Below are 17,150 nucleotides of genomic sequence, written 5' to 3' on the forward strand. Positions count from 1 at the left end.
GTAACTGTAATGTAAGAAGAAATATACAAATATGAGTGGTGTAAAACAATGCATGAACAGTGGCAGTGCCAAGGGGGGGCTAATGAGCCAAGCCCCCCCTCAGTCCCCCCAATATTGCTGCCTGATGAGGATGATGAGGATGCCTAATGAGGACTGAAGCTGCCTGGAAGGAGTTAGAGGAGGCTGCTGAGGATTTGTGCAAGGCAGTTGGGATACGCACTGAGACTCAGCGTCCAGGCAGACAACGATCTGCTCCCAGACACCTGGATGAATTCATCATAACATCTAGTACAGGTCAAAGAGATGGAGCTACACCACCAGATGCCAGGAGAAAGACCATCTATGCCATCATAGATAGAATGCTCAATGAGCTGACCAGGCGATTCTCATCTAATGCCTGCAATGTTCTGATGGGTGCTACTGCCTTGAACCCAAAACATACTTCATTTCTGGACAAAGAAGCGCTGTCAGGAATGGCAGCCAATTATGGAGTGGCAGAGGATGATCTTGCAGTGGAGGTCCGCCAATTGAAAAGACTCATATCTAGGAAGAGAGACAAGGGCCAGGAAGTGTCCACACCACTGGAGCTCGCAGCCATGCTGGAGCCATACAAGGACGCCTTCATGGATCTTCATAAACTTGTCTGCATTGCAGTGACCCTCCCTGTCACCTCAGCCGCCTGTGAGAGGAGCTTCTCATGTCTGAAGCTCCTCAAGACATACTTGAGGAACAGCAGTGGCAACAACCGCACCAGCAACCTTGCTGTAATATCAATTAATTCTAGGAGGGCCAAACAGCTGAACATTGATGCTATTATAGACACATTTGCTGCCAATCACCAGAACAAGTGCATAGTTTTAAAGTAACATCTTGATTTAAAGTTCTTGGGGTGTTTGCCATGCTCTAACTTCTACTATTCTTTCTCAGATTGTATTAACTTCATATATAATCATTCTTTTCTGCCATGTTAACTACATACTTACACATGTCTATATATTTTATTTCTTCACTTTGATGACATTTTTTGAAGCCCCTCCACATTTTACCCCAGCCCCCCCAATGAAAATTTCCTGGCACCGCCACTGTGCATGAACATTCACTCCCACTTGTTCGGCTTCAACTCCTGAATGCACAGCAATACTGGCTGGCAGGATGAGGTACTGCTGATAGCCTAGCACAGATCAATTGTCGTTTTCGTGTTATTTCTGCTTACATTACACTGACAAATTCATTCTAATGCAATGCAAGAAAAGAAATCACAGCCAAACATGAAAATGGCACGTGTGTCAGAGGAGTGTGTTAGTTTACAGTTTTCACATCATTGCTGCCCCTCCTGACCCACCATTGTCCTCACATGCTCATGCCAATGTTACCAGATTGTTATACTCATAACATTGCATTTATCAGTTTCTGACCCAAAACTGGTGTATTCACACAAATAATGATATTCAGTTAAAGTTATTGTTAAAACAGTTGATTATTGATGTTTTATAGTCATGGGTTGGAAAATACAATGTGCTAAGTATGATGATCGCTGACTCCAGCCCACCCATGCCTCCCACTCATCACGCCTCACTTGCTTGTTGAGCTCAAGATGTAAACAGTGCTTATGGGACAGTTGCTACTTTACCAGTTTATAGGCCAACAGTCTGCTATACAAGCATACAATTATGAATGAATTAATGCATGAAGTGCTCTTAAAAAGGTTTAAATAGGCAATCATCTGGGGTTCAGTCATGGGGAAAATAGTTTGTTTTCCAAAAACCTTTACAACCAAATAGTTAGAGAACCTAGGTTCCATCGTTGCATTATTTTAATGATTCCCTTAAGTGAAATTCATAAAAAATTATTTGTTTTCATAAAAAAATACTTGGGGATATTGATGAAAAATAGATTCAGCAAGTCAATAATACTTCAAAGAGTCTCCGGAGAAACATTGTAAGCATGTAGTCTTAAAGGAAACAAATTTGAGATTACCATACATATATTTTCAATATATTCAATGCTACCTTAAGTGTAAAGTCCCTATAATGTTACACAAGTCACAAGATATTTGAGAAAATAAACTAAACAAACATAAGTTGAGAAGCAGCAAAATTTTCTTTTCAGAGTTAATGAACATCTCCCCCTCTCCAACAGACAGCTCCTGAAGTTTGACTGACAACTGGAGTGTGCAAGACCTCACTCTCCATCAAAGCTGGTACACGAGATGCTGTAGGGCTAGGACACCTGGCAGGGTCTTCAGTGCACCATACCTGAAAGAAGTTCAACGAAATGTCAAATAGATAGTTTGCACGCATTTTCCCAGTAGATGGCGTTCATGTCTCTGGACACATGTGATCAGGTGTTTGTATGGCACAGGTGGGCATTTTCATATGTTTACATGAACATTAAAGCAAGAAAGTGACATGGAACATTCAGCATACATCCTTAATGCCCTCCCAATAGACAACAGAGATACTTGGTGAAATACAGAATGCTCTGTCGGTGCATGGCAGCCTGCATCCTTGTCTTACTGTTGTGGCATATTACAACATTTAGTGTTTTTAAGTCTCATGTGTGTGTGTGCGTGGCCGTGGTACTCATCTCCTTTACATAGGCCCTTCGAACCTGTGGTAGGTAAGAACCAGTTACCCTGGGACACAGGCCAATGTGAAATCCGGGATTACCACTGTTTGGTTTCCCCAGGTACTCATTCATCAACCAGCCTGAAAGGAAAGATGAACAGCTGGATGAGTTGCACACTGACTGCCCAGGCCAGGATTCGAACCTTTGCCAGCAGAGTAGTAGCCAGGCATGCTGACCACTAGACCATGGAGGCATATCTAAAACCTATGACAATCAGAAAATGCAAGGAGCAGATAGTGAAGGTACAATAGGAGAGCAAGATGGATTGCACCAGTCAAGCAAGTTGTAACAAATATCAGAGTTAATGTAAATTTAAAATGTAAAAAGCAGGGAGGAGATGAAAGACAGTATAGCAGTAGAGCAAGATGGATTGCAGCAGTCAGGTGAGCTGTAACAGGTATTGAGGATCGTACCTCATTGCTTCCTTAGGTCCTCTTCACACGTTGGAGGTCACGCTCAAGTCGAGGGATGTTCTCGCCCTGGTCGCAGGTCCCAAGTCTTTCCTGCTTCCTCAGCAGTATAAGTCACACAACTGTTGATGGAGGATGTATGAGTTTGCATCAGTGGAGTATGTGAGGATTACCACTGCACTGGATGAAGAAAAAGAAAGAAAAAACAAAGTTGGAAAATGAAGAGTCTAGGTTCATTTGATATTGTAACATAGGAAGAATGATGGGAATTCCATACCCCATGTCTTCATGTCACAGGAGTGTAAACCACGTAAGTAAGAATTCATGGGCTATTGCGACTCGACTCATTATGATGGATGTGTGATGTGTGGAAGTGCCACAGTTTACGGGTTAAATTGTTTTTTTTCAGAGTTGGTAAACTTTGCTATTTATTTGCATTTCTTGATATTTTTTTCTTTCATAAGGCAGAATAATCTCTTCCAAAGCCAACGATATATAATAATGCCAGGAAAACAAGAATACTTGTGGGTGAAATTGATAACATGATAAAATTTTTCACCGCACGGTCAGGCCATTCCGCAAGGCCCGGATGTCACACTGGAAAGAGAAACTTATTAAACTTTTGGTGCGTGAAAGGGTTAATGGATTGGGCTGGCCCACGGTGATATGGACTCACTCAACACAAGTATATAGCGTTGTCTATACCTATGCTGGTGGCCATAGATTCAAATCTTCAAGTCACTTGTGCTCCATCTTACTGTATGGCTGAGACATGAACACTGAAAAGTGACTAGGAGAGGCATGTCGATGCCTTTGGTACCAACTGCCTTCACAGGATCATGGGGTATCGTTGGAATAACTATGTCAAGTCAATGACTACCTACTCCATGAAAGTGAGTGGAGGTCTGTTAACCAGCTTGGTAAATATGGAGATTCACTACGCGTCTCCAATATTTCCATCACGAGAAGAATAACCTTTCCAAGGTCTCACATACTGTTGTACTTCTCTAGTTTTACCAGCGCACTGTGCCCCCCCTGGTTAGGAGGGGGGTTGAGGGGGGTGAAGCCCCCCCCGTTAGAGGTTAGGTTATGTAAAGTTCGGTTGGAGTAGTTTAAGGGGAGCGTCCACCATGTATTAAATTAACATATGATCCTGATTATATTCATGTGAAATGTATGCTTATGGGGAAGTAATATACGCTTACTTTCAGATCTATAAATCAATACATAATAGAAGGGAAGAATAAAATGTACCTTTTTAACAAACTTCAACTAAAAAATCCTCTCATCTAATGACCCATGCTGCTGAAAAAAAATACCAAAGAAACTTAAAGCAGAATCCAAAAGATGTAGTGTGGGAAATTTTTCAATTTTACTTTTGTTAAATTGAGAATTTTTAAAATTTTGTCGGTGTATCTAACATTATTAATTTTTTTCTCCGACAACTGTCCCTTAATTGAAAAGGAAACGAAGGATGAAAAGCTTGCGCTTCTGCTCCTCTTTCCAGTGATGTATTTTTTATTACAATCGGTCAAATAGCGGCAAAGGAATTTTTTGAAAAACTGAAACTAATCCCGTTTTCTAAATAGCTAGTAGAGTTAGCATAAGAACATAAAGAGTCTGCAAGAGGCCGGATGGCCTATACAAGGCAGCTCCTGTTATCCTAACCCCACATTACCTCACTATCCATGAATTTATCCAACCTCTTCTTGAAAGTATCTATGGTATTGGCACCCACAACATGAGTGTCAAACCTGTTCCATTCATCCACCACTCTATTTGTGAACCAATTCTTGCCTATGTCTTTGCTGAATCTGAATTTGTCTAACTTGAGACCATTGCTATGTGTCCTACCTAGCTCTTTTACTATCAGAACCCTATTGACATCCTCTTTATTAAAGCCCTTCATCCATTTATAGACCTCGATAAGGTCTCCTCGCAACCTTCGCCTTTCTAGAGTGTAGATTTAAATGCTTAAGTCTATCCTCATAGGGCAAGTTTCTCACACCCTGAATCATTTTTGTCATCCTTCTTTGTACAGATTCTAACATCTTGATATCCATTCTATAGTAGGGTGACCAGAACTGGACTGCGTAATCAAGGTAAGGTCTAACTAAAGCTAAGTAAAGTTTGAGGATGACCTCAGCGCTCCTATTGCTTATGCTCCTCGAAATGAAACCCAGTACCCTGTTTGCACGATTCTTAGCCTGAATGCATTGGGCCCTTATATGAAGGTCAGTGCTTATTAAGACTCCTAAGTCCCTCTCACACCCAGACCTGTTTAGAGGAGTACCATTTAAGGAGTAATTATGTGAGGGGTTATTCCTACCTACACTCAGAATGCTACACTTCCCGACATTGAATTCCATCTGCTACTTCCCCGTCCAATCATAAAGTCTGTCAAGCTCATCCTGGAGAACGCTAGCATCCTGGTCTGATTGGATTACGTACTCTACCGATCTTGGTATCATCTGCAAACTTACTGACATCACTACTAATTCCTGTGTCCAAGTCATTGATGTAAATGATAAAAAGCAGCAGACCCAGCACCGACCCTTGTGGGACTCCACTCGTAACACTGCTCCATTCAGATTTTTTACCATTGATTTGCACTCTCTGCTTTCTACCACTAAGCCACGCCTTGATCCAGTTCAAGACTTTCCCATCTACGCCGTGAGCTTGTAATTTTAGTGGTAGCTGGTGACTTTGACGAACGTTTTACTGAAATCTAGATTTAGTATGTCATAGCTTTCATCTCTGTCAACCGCCTCGATTACTTTAGTGTAAGACAAAAGACTGGTAAGGCAAGACCTACCTTTCGTGAACCCATGCTGTGAGTCATGAATTAAACTATGCTTCTCTAGATGGTCCCGAATGCTCCTGGCTATAATTGACTCCAACATCTTGCCTACAACTGATTTTAAGCTAATTGGGCAATAATTTGAGGCAGCTGACTTGTTTCCCTTTTTGAAAATTGGCGTCACATTAGCTACTTTCCAGTGGCTGGGCAAGTACCCAAAATTTACCGACATCCTAAAGACATGGGTAAGGCCACTGAGAACCTCCTTCCATTCTTTCAGGACAAGCAGGAAGATTTTGTCTGGGCCTGGCGATTTGCTTTTCTTAACCAACCAATCTCATCCTGGACTACCTGCCTGGTGATGGTCACATCTCTCAACTTGTCGTTATCTTCTCCCTCATATACCTGAACTCTCTCCAAAATGGTCGTAAGATTTTCCTGTGTGAAAACTGAGAAGAAATAGTCGTTCAACATTTTACTCATATCTTCCCCATTCTCGATGAGCTCTCTTGTGTTTGTTTTCAACGGTCCAATTCTCTCCCTTGTTTTCGTTCTGTATAATTTAAAGAAGCCCTTGGGATTGCTCTTGGGCTCATTGGCTACCCTAATCTCGTAATTCCTTTTTGCAAGGCAGGTGTTCTTCACCGATCTTGCTAGTTCAACATACCGACCCCTGAGATGGGTTTCCCCGTTCTTTAATTTCCTATAAATTCCTTTCTGCAAGTCAATCTCATGCTTGAGTCTGCGGGTCATCCATTTAGGGTCGTTATTTCTGCAGATTTATAGAGTTCGTCCTTTAAAGCTAGATGCCTTCTGGTTGGTATTCTTTACTGAATTGCAGTTTTTTCTTTGTTTTGAAGGACTATGTGTCTGATGTGTCCTTTTCTTGGAAATCGAGCCAAAATGCAAAAATTATCTCTGGCATATCCGTAGTGACTGATATATGTGTCAGCTCTGCTGCCTCCAAGGCCATCGCAGATGCTAGTTTACCTCAAGATACCATACGAATATTCTTTTAGGCTATTTTCTACGCTGAAACATGATGATGTTTGCACCTGTGTATGAATATAGCATTTTTTTTTTTTTTTTTTTTTTTTTTTTTTACTTGCCAGCCTACAGCGCCGGTAGACTTTCTTGAGGGGCCTGAATGGTAGTCGGCCCCAGCCTGTCATGGTGCAGGCAAGTGTTTTATAGTGACACGAGTGACAAGCGGAAGAGGGCGGGGGGGGGGGGGGGCGGGTTTTTGCCATAACTGTCATTTTCGGTCAGGGCTGTGGCATGCAACCACTACCAATGCATGACACAATTTTATTCCGTAGGAGCACCTTTATACTAACCTAACCTAACAACCTACCGGTAATTTTTACTAATAAGCATAGCTGGGCACGATAACGGAAAACCTTATTCCCGATAACCGATAACTGATAATGGAAAACCTTATCAGTGATAACCGATATTCGTTAACTGGAGACACAAATATAGGCGATAACCAATACTGATATAAATCCACAATTCCGATACTAGCTAGCGATAAGTCCGATTGGCGAAAACGATACTATATTGATATTTTAAATAAAAAAACATAGATGAATGCAAATTTTCATTATCTGTATTTTAGAAAACTTACGAAACCCGAAAACCACACGTTGACACGTAGCTATGGACGGTAATACTAGAAACGCCTGAACCGTGTTGTGTTATTTGGCGTCCCCACCGTCAAAAGCTGGCACTTTTGTTTACAAACACTGGTCTCTCGTGAACTGTGCAAAGCGTAGACCTGTACAGTCTCACAAAGCTTTTTGACCGTAATTAAGAGTTGCTGGAAAGCTGAATCAGACATACAGTACCACTACCACCATCCCCGCTGTTTCTAGACCGACACTATGTACGAATTGTATTTATATGTACAGAGTGTCGTTCTAGAAATAGCGTGGATGGTGGTACTGTATGTCTGATTCAGCCTTCCAGCAACTCTTAACCCGTGGGCTTCGGCTATGGGAAAGTCGAGAAGTGGCCGTGAAACGGCAAAATTACACTGCATTTTGAGACTAAGAAAAGAGCATGGAACATACATCAGAGTACTACTCTCATAGCCATAAAGCTGTTAAAAATATTTACTTTTACTCAAACTCCAGTCTTTTTCGGTGGTGCTTGCTACAAAATAAACAGTCTCGTGACGCGTGGCATCAAGCCTAGAGTCGCTTGTTGTCTACTTTAGAGAATTTGACAAGTGATTACTGTGTGGATAGCTAATTCAGTCTGCCATGACCTTACAGCACCAACTATGACAAAAAAAGCCCATCTAAAGATCACTCACCCACAACTATGACCCAGGGCATGTATGGTTGCTCTATGCCACCACCGCCTACAATTAGCTCGAATTAGGGGTTTTATGGTCAGCCCTTTTTAGGGTCCACCGTACCACAGCCACGACTCGTGAAAGCCCTGAAAAGGGTCTGCCGACGTTCTCGGGTTAATGTGTTAAGAAGCTTTGTGAGACTGTACAGGGCTACACTTACTGGTCTGAACATGCGCAGTTCACGAGAGACCAGTGTTTGTAAACAAAAGCGCCAGCTTTTGACGATGGGACACCAAATAATACAACACCGGGTGCCTTCAATACCATGACATGCTCACAAAGGAATATGGAATATCAAATTTGAGGCAGTGAATAATCATTTTTTGGGCAAAGTTAAATGATTTTTCTCTTTGATATATTGATTTTTGAGTCTAACATGAAAAAATAGCTTAGTATTTTAATGTTGATGATCTAAGTATGAAATCTCTTCACCAAAGATATTTCATACCCCGAAATTTTTTCATACAACACCGGGCGCTCGGGCCACGCATGCGCAGTAGGGAGGAGACAAAGGTTTTTTTTTCTGAGAGGCAGAAAAAAGTAGCGATTATCGCTAGTTTGGTTACAAAAGTAACGAAGATACCGATATATATTTAAATAAGTAGCGGATGGCCAATAACCCGATTTTGCTATCAGCGATAAAGTATCGCGATAACGCCCAGCTGTGCTAATAAGTACGTGTCATGTGCAATAATGAAACTTACATATTATGTAGGACACACTGTGGCCTTGCCATATATCTAAAAATGTTTTGGGGGATGAGTCTGATATGGCTGTAATAGCTCCGAGAATGTGATGTGCTGTGTGGGGTGGGTTCGATTTTCTAAGTCCATTGTTATTGTTTCACTCGGGGCTCTATAGACAGACTGAGCCTCATACCTACCTCGCAGTGCACCATACAAACTAGTTCCTAAGTCAGTACAGTATCCAGAATCCGCATGAATCATTACGATTTTGGACATAAAACATTCTTTACGAGTTCTACGTTATTTTCTTCTCTATATTAAAGCAAATAATGGCGCAAGTATTTGTATTTTATAATTTTAAACGATTAAATTCAAGATGTATTACTAAGCGGGGTGTATCACACAGCCAGTGCCACATAGGCAAGGTGTCTGGCAGTCTTCCTTGGGCCGCCCTTCATCATGGATGGACCGACACTCTCGATCACTCACTCACTTAAAATATTATTCTACTTCACCTCTCAATAAGTATTAACTGAGCATTTAACTTCTTTATTAGTATGCATTCAGTTTGACAAAAGGACCGATTACTATCCCAAAACCAAGTCAACAGTGACACGGGTGTGTGACATGCGCTTTGTGAAACGTGGTCGCATGAAGCTGTGACAAGCTAGTGTCAGAAACCAATCGGATGTTGTTCAATGCGCGCTACTCAAAATTTGAGTAAAATGGAGGCCAGGGTGATATGTAGCAATCGGTAGGTCACTCCCGGGTCAGTTGACAGCAGGAGCGTCAGTGGTGAATGACACCTGTCACAAATCTGTTTTATTTTTGTACCCCAAAGTACTCGGTAGCAATGATCTTGCATCAACTTACAAGAAGTGGATGGGTTAACCGTCAGTATTGTACCATATGTAATTATGAAACGTGACATTTCCCAAGAGTTGCTTGACTACGGATTGGGGCGGCGGCTGTGGTGGGGTGGGGGGTTCCACTACGCTGACCATCCAATTACACGCCTGACACTCGTCAACAGACCTGCTGTGGCGGCTGCAAGGTTATATTGGAATAGATTACAAGAGTATACGTTATGGACTTTCCTTACTTTCCAGACTACGGCATTTTCCCTATTTTTGTGATTTTTTACGGACATTTTGGAAGCCCATTTTTCAGTGATTTGTCCTTCCACCACCAAAACCATGGTTCCCTACAGGGATTAATCGAGCGCATCATACATGTGGGAGGGTCAAAGGGGGCGAAGCCCCCCGTTAGAGGTTAGTTTATGTAAAGTTCGGTTAGTGTAAATATGCTCACCCACCCTAAACAACCGATTTCTGGCACATCCTACATGTGGTAGGGGGGGGGGGGGGTCCTGGTTAGCAGGGGGGTCGAGGTTAGGTTATGTAAAGTTTGGTTTGAGTAGTTTAAATACGCTCCCCCACCAAAAAAAAAAAAAAAAATTTTTTACGGCGCATCATACATGTGTGGGGGTGTCCAGGGGGGCACAGCCCCCTGTGGTTAGCAGGGGGGTCGAGGTTAGGTTATGGAAAGTTCGGTTACAGTAGTTTAAATACGCTCCAGGGGGGTGCAGCCCCCTTGGTTAGCAGGGGGGTCCAGGGGGGCAAAGCACCCCTGTTAGCTGTTAGGTTATAAAGTTTGAGACTTTCCTTACTTTCGAGACTAGGGAATTTTCCTTAATTTAGGGATTTTCTAGGAAAATTTTGGAAGCCCATTTTTCAGTGATTTTGCCTTCCCCCCCAAAACCCCAGGTCCCCAGGCTTGTATTGGGGGGTAGGGGGGGCTGGAGTGGCGGAGGGTGCGGTGGACTTCTTGTAAAGAATTACCATCATTTCTTACTGCACTGCATTCAGGGTCCTAAAAAGAATCCATATTGTAAGTATTAACTCCGTATGTGATGGCTACCCTCTCGCCAATATTATTCAAATGGTTGGTAAAAATGTAGCAGGAGTAGGTGCATAGCTGGGCACGATAACAGAAAACCTTATTCCCGATAACCGATAATGAAAAACCTTAACGGTGATAACCGATATTCGTTAACTAGAGACACTAATATAGGCGATAACCGATAACCGATATAAATCCACAATTCCAATACTAGCTAGCGATAAGTCCGATAGGCGAAAACGATACTATATTGGTATTTCAGATAGAACAACATTGATGAATTAAAATTTTCATTATCTGTATTTTAGGAAACTTACAAAACCTTAAAACCACACGTTGGCACGTACATATGGACGGTAATACTAGAAATGCCTGAACTGGTGTTGTATTATTTGGCGTCCCCACCGTCAAAAATTGTTTACAAACACTGGTCTCTCGTGAACGGTGCATGCTCAGACCAGCAAGCGTAGACCTGTACAGTCTCACAAAGCTTTTAAACTGTAATTAAGAGTTGCTGGAAGGCTGAGTTAGACATACAGTACCACTACCACCATCCTCGCTGTTTTTAGAATGACACTCTGTACAAGTTGTATTTATATGTACAGAGTGTACGTCGTTCTAGAAACAGCGAGGATGGTGGTACTGTATGTTTGATTCAGCTTTCCAGCAACTCTTAATGTGTTAAAAAAGCATTGTGAGACTGTACAGGTCTACACTGAATGGTCTGAGCATGCGCAGTTCACGAGACCAGTGTTTGTAAACAAAAGCGCCAGCTTTTGACGATGGGACACCAAATAACACAACATCGGGTGCCTTCAGTATCATGGCATGGTCACAAACGAATATGGAATATCAAATTTGAGGCAGTGAATAATCATTTTGGGGGCAAAGTTAAATGATTTTTCTCTATGATATATTGATTTTTGAGTAGCATAAAAAAAATAACCAAGTGTTTTAATTTTCATGATCTAAGTATGAAATCTCATCACCGAAGATATTTCATACCCTGAAGTTTTTTCATACAACACTGGGCCACGCATGCGCAGTAGGGAGACAACGTTTTATTCTGAGAGGCGGAAAAAAGTAGCGATTATCGCTAGTTTGGTTACAAAAGTAACGAAGATACCGATATATATATATTTAAATAAGTAGCGGATGGTCGATAATCCGATTTTGTTATCAGCGATAAAGTATCGCGATAACTTATCGCGATAACGCCCAGCTATGAGTAGGTGTATTATTTTCAAGACACAGATTATGTTTTCATGGGTCAAATATGACTACTTTTTTTGTGGAGATGTTTTTTTTTCTTCTGTTTAAACCAGTAAAAAAAATACTTTTAGGGGGGTATATATATCAGGAATACTACTATTCCCCGTAGCACACTCCGCCCCGCTCTACCATTCACACCCCTTTTCTATGCAAGCGAGCGAGTGAGGCTTCTCTCTCTCTCTCTCTCAATAACCACAAATTATTTTTAAACTAAACCAACCTCACCTAACCTAACAGCTAACAGGAGGGGGTTCGCCCCCCCCTCGACCACCCCACCCCACCCCCTTTAACTCAACATATTTTCTAGACCATTTCCGATGCTCAATAGATTAATCTGAATACACTGAGGTATAAACAATATAGAATATATGTCCCTTGTGCTTCACAGACCACACCTACTCCTCTTACATACTAACCAAATGGTCTACTGAAAGGAGCATTTTATGAAAAAGGTTCACCACTTTTCTTGAGAAAAAAAATCATCGAGAATGGAGGATGATAGCCGAACACCTACCGTCCACCACGCTGCTCCGTCCTCTGCACCTGACGAGCCGGGCCAAGGCCTGCCCCTGGCCCTGGTTTGGCTTCTCCTTCAGTGTCTCGGGGGCTGGTCAGGCCACGGGACCGCGGCCTGTCATCAGAGTGCCAAAGGAGACCCAATCAGCGCGATCCTTTCGGCAGAGAAAGTATCGCTAGAGATAAGACTACCCCCTCACACCAGACACTTAAATGCTTGTACACTAACATCGATGGCCTCAGTAACAAAACCGCTGAACTAGACGCTCTCCTCGACAAAGAACAACCAGACCTAGTCTTTCTTACAGAAACCAAGTGCAATAGGGACACCCTGAGTTCCAATATCTTCAACACCAAGAAATACACTGTCATAAGAAGGGACAGACCTGTACAGAATGCACCGGGAGGAGGAGTAGCCTTATTGGTGAACAATGGACTCATCGCGAATGAGGATTCTGTCGGTTGCCTGAATGACCACCAAGGCCAAGAGTCAGTCTGGTGTGAGGTTAAGTGTCAGAGGGCGGGGAGGGATTTAATTATAGGCACTATTTATAGGACTCCGTCATCCAGTCATGACAACAATGATCTCATCTGTGACCTGATTAGATTAAGTGAATCTTATTCTAAGGAAAAGCAAATACTAGTCTGTGGCGACTTCAACTTTGGAAACATCGTCTGGGAAGAGAACTGCACAGTGAGTGGCACTCAGGGTTATGGCCAAGCCTGTAAATTCCTGGATGCTGTGAATGACAACTTTGGACCCAAAATGTGGACGACTGGACCCATATGCGGATACAGATAACCCTTCCGACTAGACCTAGTATTTACAAAACCGACACTGAAATCCATGACCTATGCTTCCTACCACCCATCGGCTTGAGTAAACATGCAGTTTTAACTTTTACCCTCACAACAGACCACAAAGTAAATGAACCTGATGGAAATGAATGGAAGCTGAACTATCACAAAGCTGACATACCTAAATTGGGGAGGAATTTGCCAAGACCGACTGGGCGAGCCTGTTTGCTGCCGAGCCAGTGAGTGAAAAATGGGAGATTTTATGAAACACTACGCCAAGACTGTTCAGGCTTGTGTCCCACACTATAAAGAAGCCAAGGAACCACCAGGCCCAAATGGATGACCAGAAGGTTACAGGCACTTATAGCCAAGAAGGAAGAAGCATGGCAGCAATACAGAACAAGGAGGACCGACACCCACAGAGAACAGTACATCAGACACAGAAACATAGTGACGAGAGGTGAGGACAGCCAAGTGGAACTACGAGAGACAGGTGGCTCTAGATTCTACAGAGAACCCAAAGCACTTCTGGGCCTATGTTCGTTCTAAGACTGGAACCAAAGAAAACTTACAGCACTAAAGGATGACACGGAAACTAACAGAAACGACAAAGAAACAGCGCAAGTCATGAACCGAGCCTTCAATACAGTGTTTATTAGGGAGAACATGGGTATTCCTATACCACCCCAGATCATGTTCAGCAGGGCCACAATATAGCTACTTTATATCTGACTAGAGGGGAATTAAAGTCAAGGAAGTAAGCACTCAATGCCTCCAAAGCCCCCGGGCCTGACGGAATTTCCCCTTGTGCTGAAGGAATGCCGACATTTTATGTGACCCCTCCTTGACATCTTTAGATCATCCTTGAGCACTGGGAAGTCCCGGAGGATTGGAGAAAGGCCAACATCTCTCTATCTACAAAAAAGGATCAAGACTGACCCACTCAATTACCGCCCTGTGTCCCTTACAAGTGTTGTGTCCAAGGTCTTAGAGGGGTGATCCGTGAGGGTTTAGTACACTATTTGGCCACTCACGACCTTATAACGGACAGCCAACACGGCTTCCGGAAAATAGAAGCTCACCAACCTCCTCTGCTACGCCGACGACCTCGTCAATGCTGTGGACAGAGGAGACTGTGTCGATGTCAACTACCTGGACTGTAGAAGGCATTTGACAGAGTTCCCCATGAGAGACTTGGCACTAAACTTAAGGCAATGGGTGTCGATGGGCTTCTCCTGAAATGGATCAAGAGCTTCCTGTCAGGACGGTACCACAGGGTCACTATCAGGACCTTCCACTCTGAATGGCTTCCTGTGCACAGCGGCGTTCCCCAAGGGACAGTTCTGGGCCCAGTGCTGTTCATCGTGTACATCAATGACCTGACCAGTCATCTGGAATCCAGCGTGAGCCTCTTTGCTGATGACGCCAAGATATACCGCACCATCCAGACACCTGAGGACCTTGCAATTCTGCAGAGGGACATGGCACGGCTGGATGATTGGAGCGCAAAGTGGCTGTTAACTTTAACTCCGAGAAATGCAAAACAATGCACGTTGGCGACTCAATCCTCAACAACACTACCAGCTCGGCAACAAGACCCTTCAAAAGTCATCCAAAGAAAAGATCTCGGAGTCACAATTTCCAACGACCTCAAACCAGCCACTCACATAGCCACTATAGCGGCCAAAGCAAACAGCCGCCTTGGCGTCATCAACAGGAACATTGTGGTTCTCAGCAGAAAGATCCTCCTCCCACTCTACCTAGCCCTGGTCCGCCCGATCCTTGATTATGGGCGCCCAAGTGTGGTCCCCACACCAGATAGGAGACATTCAGACCCTAGAAAAGGTGCAGAGGAGGGCGACAAAGCTGGTCCCGGAACTGTCCCACCTTCCATATGAAGAAAGGTGCAGCCAACTCGGTATCCAGACACTCAAGGACAGAAGAACGCGGGGGGACATGATAGAGACCTATAAGCTCCTGCACGGCTTTGAAGATGTCCCCTACACCAAATTCTTCCACCTTAACACCAATAACCTCAGGGGACACAGCCTTAAATTAGTGAGACCCGACCACTGGACAACCACCACCAAGGGAAATTGGTTTGCGATTAGAACCATCGACCACTGGAACGCCCTCCCTGAGAGCGTAGTAACAGCCCCCACGATAGCCACTTTTAAAGCACGATATGACAGACACAAACAGACCCTAACACTGGCTGACTTGACATAGAGGTGGGGATCACTACAAGAAGTTCTCTTCTTATTTCCCCACTACCATTTCATAGGTAAGCAGTGTGGGGCTGTGGTGGTCAGGACGTGTTCTTGGAGTGGGTCCTGTCAGGGTGGCCAGACTTCTGCTGGAGGGTTGTCGTGCACCTGAGGGCTTGGAAGGCAGCGTTGGGGCTGAGGGAATCGCTGGCCAGCAGGTCCTCCACGGCTGGCCAGTTCCTTTTAACAGCCGCGGTGACGGAGTGATATGATCTTGATCTTGATCTTGATGTCACAGGTGGCTCGGGATTTCTCCCCAGCCAGGCCTTTGTAGCGGCAGCTCCTGTGAAGAGAAAACAAAAAAACATGCGGGAAGTCAATGTTCTCGGGGCAAGATATCATTCCCTACATCTTTCACGCCACATGCCTTCCAAGAACTCTTTCACTGCCTCAATCACTCGTCCACTCGTCTTTCCACTGAGCCCCAGCAGCAGCACCATCCACTCCCTTCCAGTCCTCCCGTTTACTCCACGTCCCATCTCGCTCAAAAACACATGCATCATCTTCGTTCTCTCCCTGTCATACTTCTTACATTCCAGCCCTACATGCTGCACAGTCTCGTCCACACCCCTGTCACACATCTGGCACACTTTGCTGCGGGACTCAGACCATCTATAGTTCCTTGCATTCACATCCAGACACTGCGCTCTAGCACGGAAAAGAAGATCACCTCCCAGGCTTCCCTCATACCACACCTCACACTTTGGGACCTCTTTCTCCCTATACCAGTCGAGAGTTTCCTTTCTTTCCATCTCATTCTTCCTCTTGCTCAATCCCTCATCTTTAACTGCTATATCTATCACATTCTTCCACTTTCTTACATCCCACTCAAACCCCTCTCCATTTCTGTTTGTTATTCTCCATTCAAACACATTCTGTCTATCTTCAAAGGGTCGGTACACCCACCTACTTAGCATAACATTCCTGTCTATCATTCGCCCACATTTATTCGCCCATTTGCCATCTCTTATACTCCACAAGTATACTTTCCTTGCTAATCTTGCATCCTCCATTTGTTCCAGTCTCACTTTATATCTCAAGGTTGCCTTTACTAGTCTTTCCCTAAACGTGCTCCATCCCATGTCCCCCCTAAGAGCCTCTACTGCTGCAAACCTTGGTGCATTCAGTGCCATTCTTGCTACCCTATTCTGCCCCACTTCCATTTTCTATCTCACTGTCATTCCATGTCATCACATCCATTCCATACATAATGCTCGGACAGCCACTCTTCCAAACCTCACGGATGACATCATACTTGCTCGCTCTCATCCTCGCTGCACTCCCTAAACGGCCTACCCACTGGTTTGCCATACTTATCTTTACATTATTGGCCCTGGCGCATCCTTTTACCTCCATCCACTACCCTAGATACTTGTTTTCTTCCGTCTGTTCCAACTCATCCCCTTCCAGTCTCCAAGTTGTTTCTCTCTCATCCTCTGACCTATTCACTATCATTACTTTGCTCTTCTCACTACTGAACCTAACCCCAAAATCCCTTCCATAACCCCCTAC

General features: G+C 43.8%; 2 long non-coding RNA genes across 8 annotated transcripts in view; one reads left to right on the forward strand and one right to left on the reverse strand.

Annotated features, from left to right (window-relative positions):
* Nucleotides 1-2,407, forward strand: part of LOC127007356 (uncharacterized) — a 182,682-nt gene extending 180,275 nt beyond the window's left edge. For all 4 annotated transcript variants that reach the window (XR_007760205.1, XR_007760206.1, XR_007760208.1 and 1 more), the window contains one exon: nt 2,140-2,407. This is a non-coding gene — a long non-coding RNA (uncharacterized LOC127007356). The remainder of the gene's footprint in view (nt 1-2,139) is intronic.
* On the reverse strand, nt 1,967-15,790 carry LOC127007357 (uncharacterized). 4 transcript variants are annotated; one of them, XR_007760211.1, is made up of 5 exons: nt 15,646-15,788; nt 12,572-12,728; nt 10,725-10,755; nt 3,042-3,160; nt 1,967-2,255 (listed from the first exon to the last, which is right to left on the reverse strand). It is a non-coding gene; the product is annotated as an uncharacterized LOC127007357 (long non-coding RNA). The 4 variants fall into 4 exon arrangements; XR_007760210.1 differs by lacking the exon at nt 10,725-10,755 and having other exon boundaries at nt 12,572-12,688; nt 15,646-15,790; XR_007760209.1 differs by lacking the exon at nt 10,725-10,755.
* Nucleotides 15,791-17,150: the final 1,360 nt, after the last annotated feature.

The sequence above is a fragment of the Eriocheir sinensis genome, chromosome 35, assembly GCF_024679095.1.
Source record: "Eriocheir sinensis breed Jianghai 21 chromosome 35, ASM2467909v1, whole genome shotgun sequence".
Taxonomy (NCBI): Eukaryota; Metazoa; Arthropoda; class Malacostraca; order Decapoda; family Varunidae; genus Eriocheir; species Eriocheir sinensis.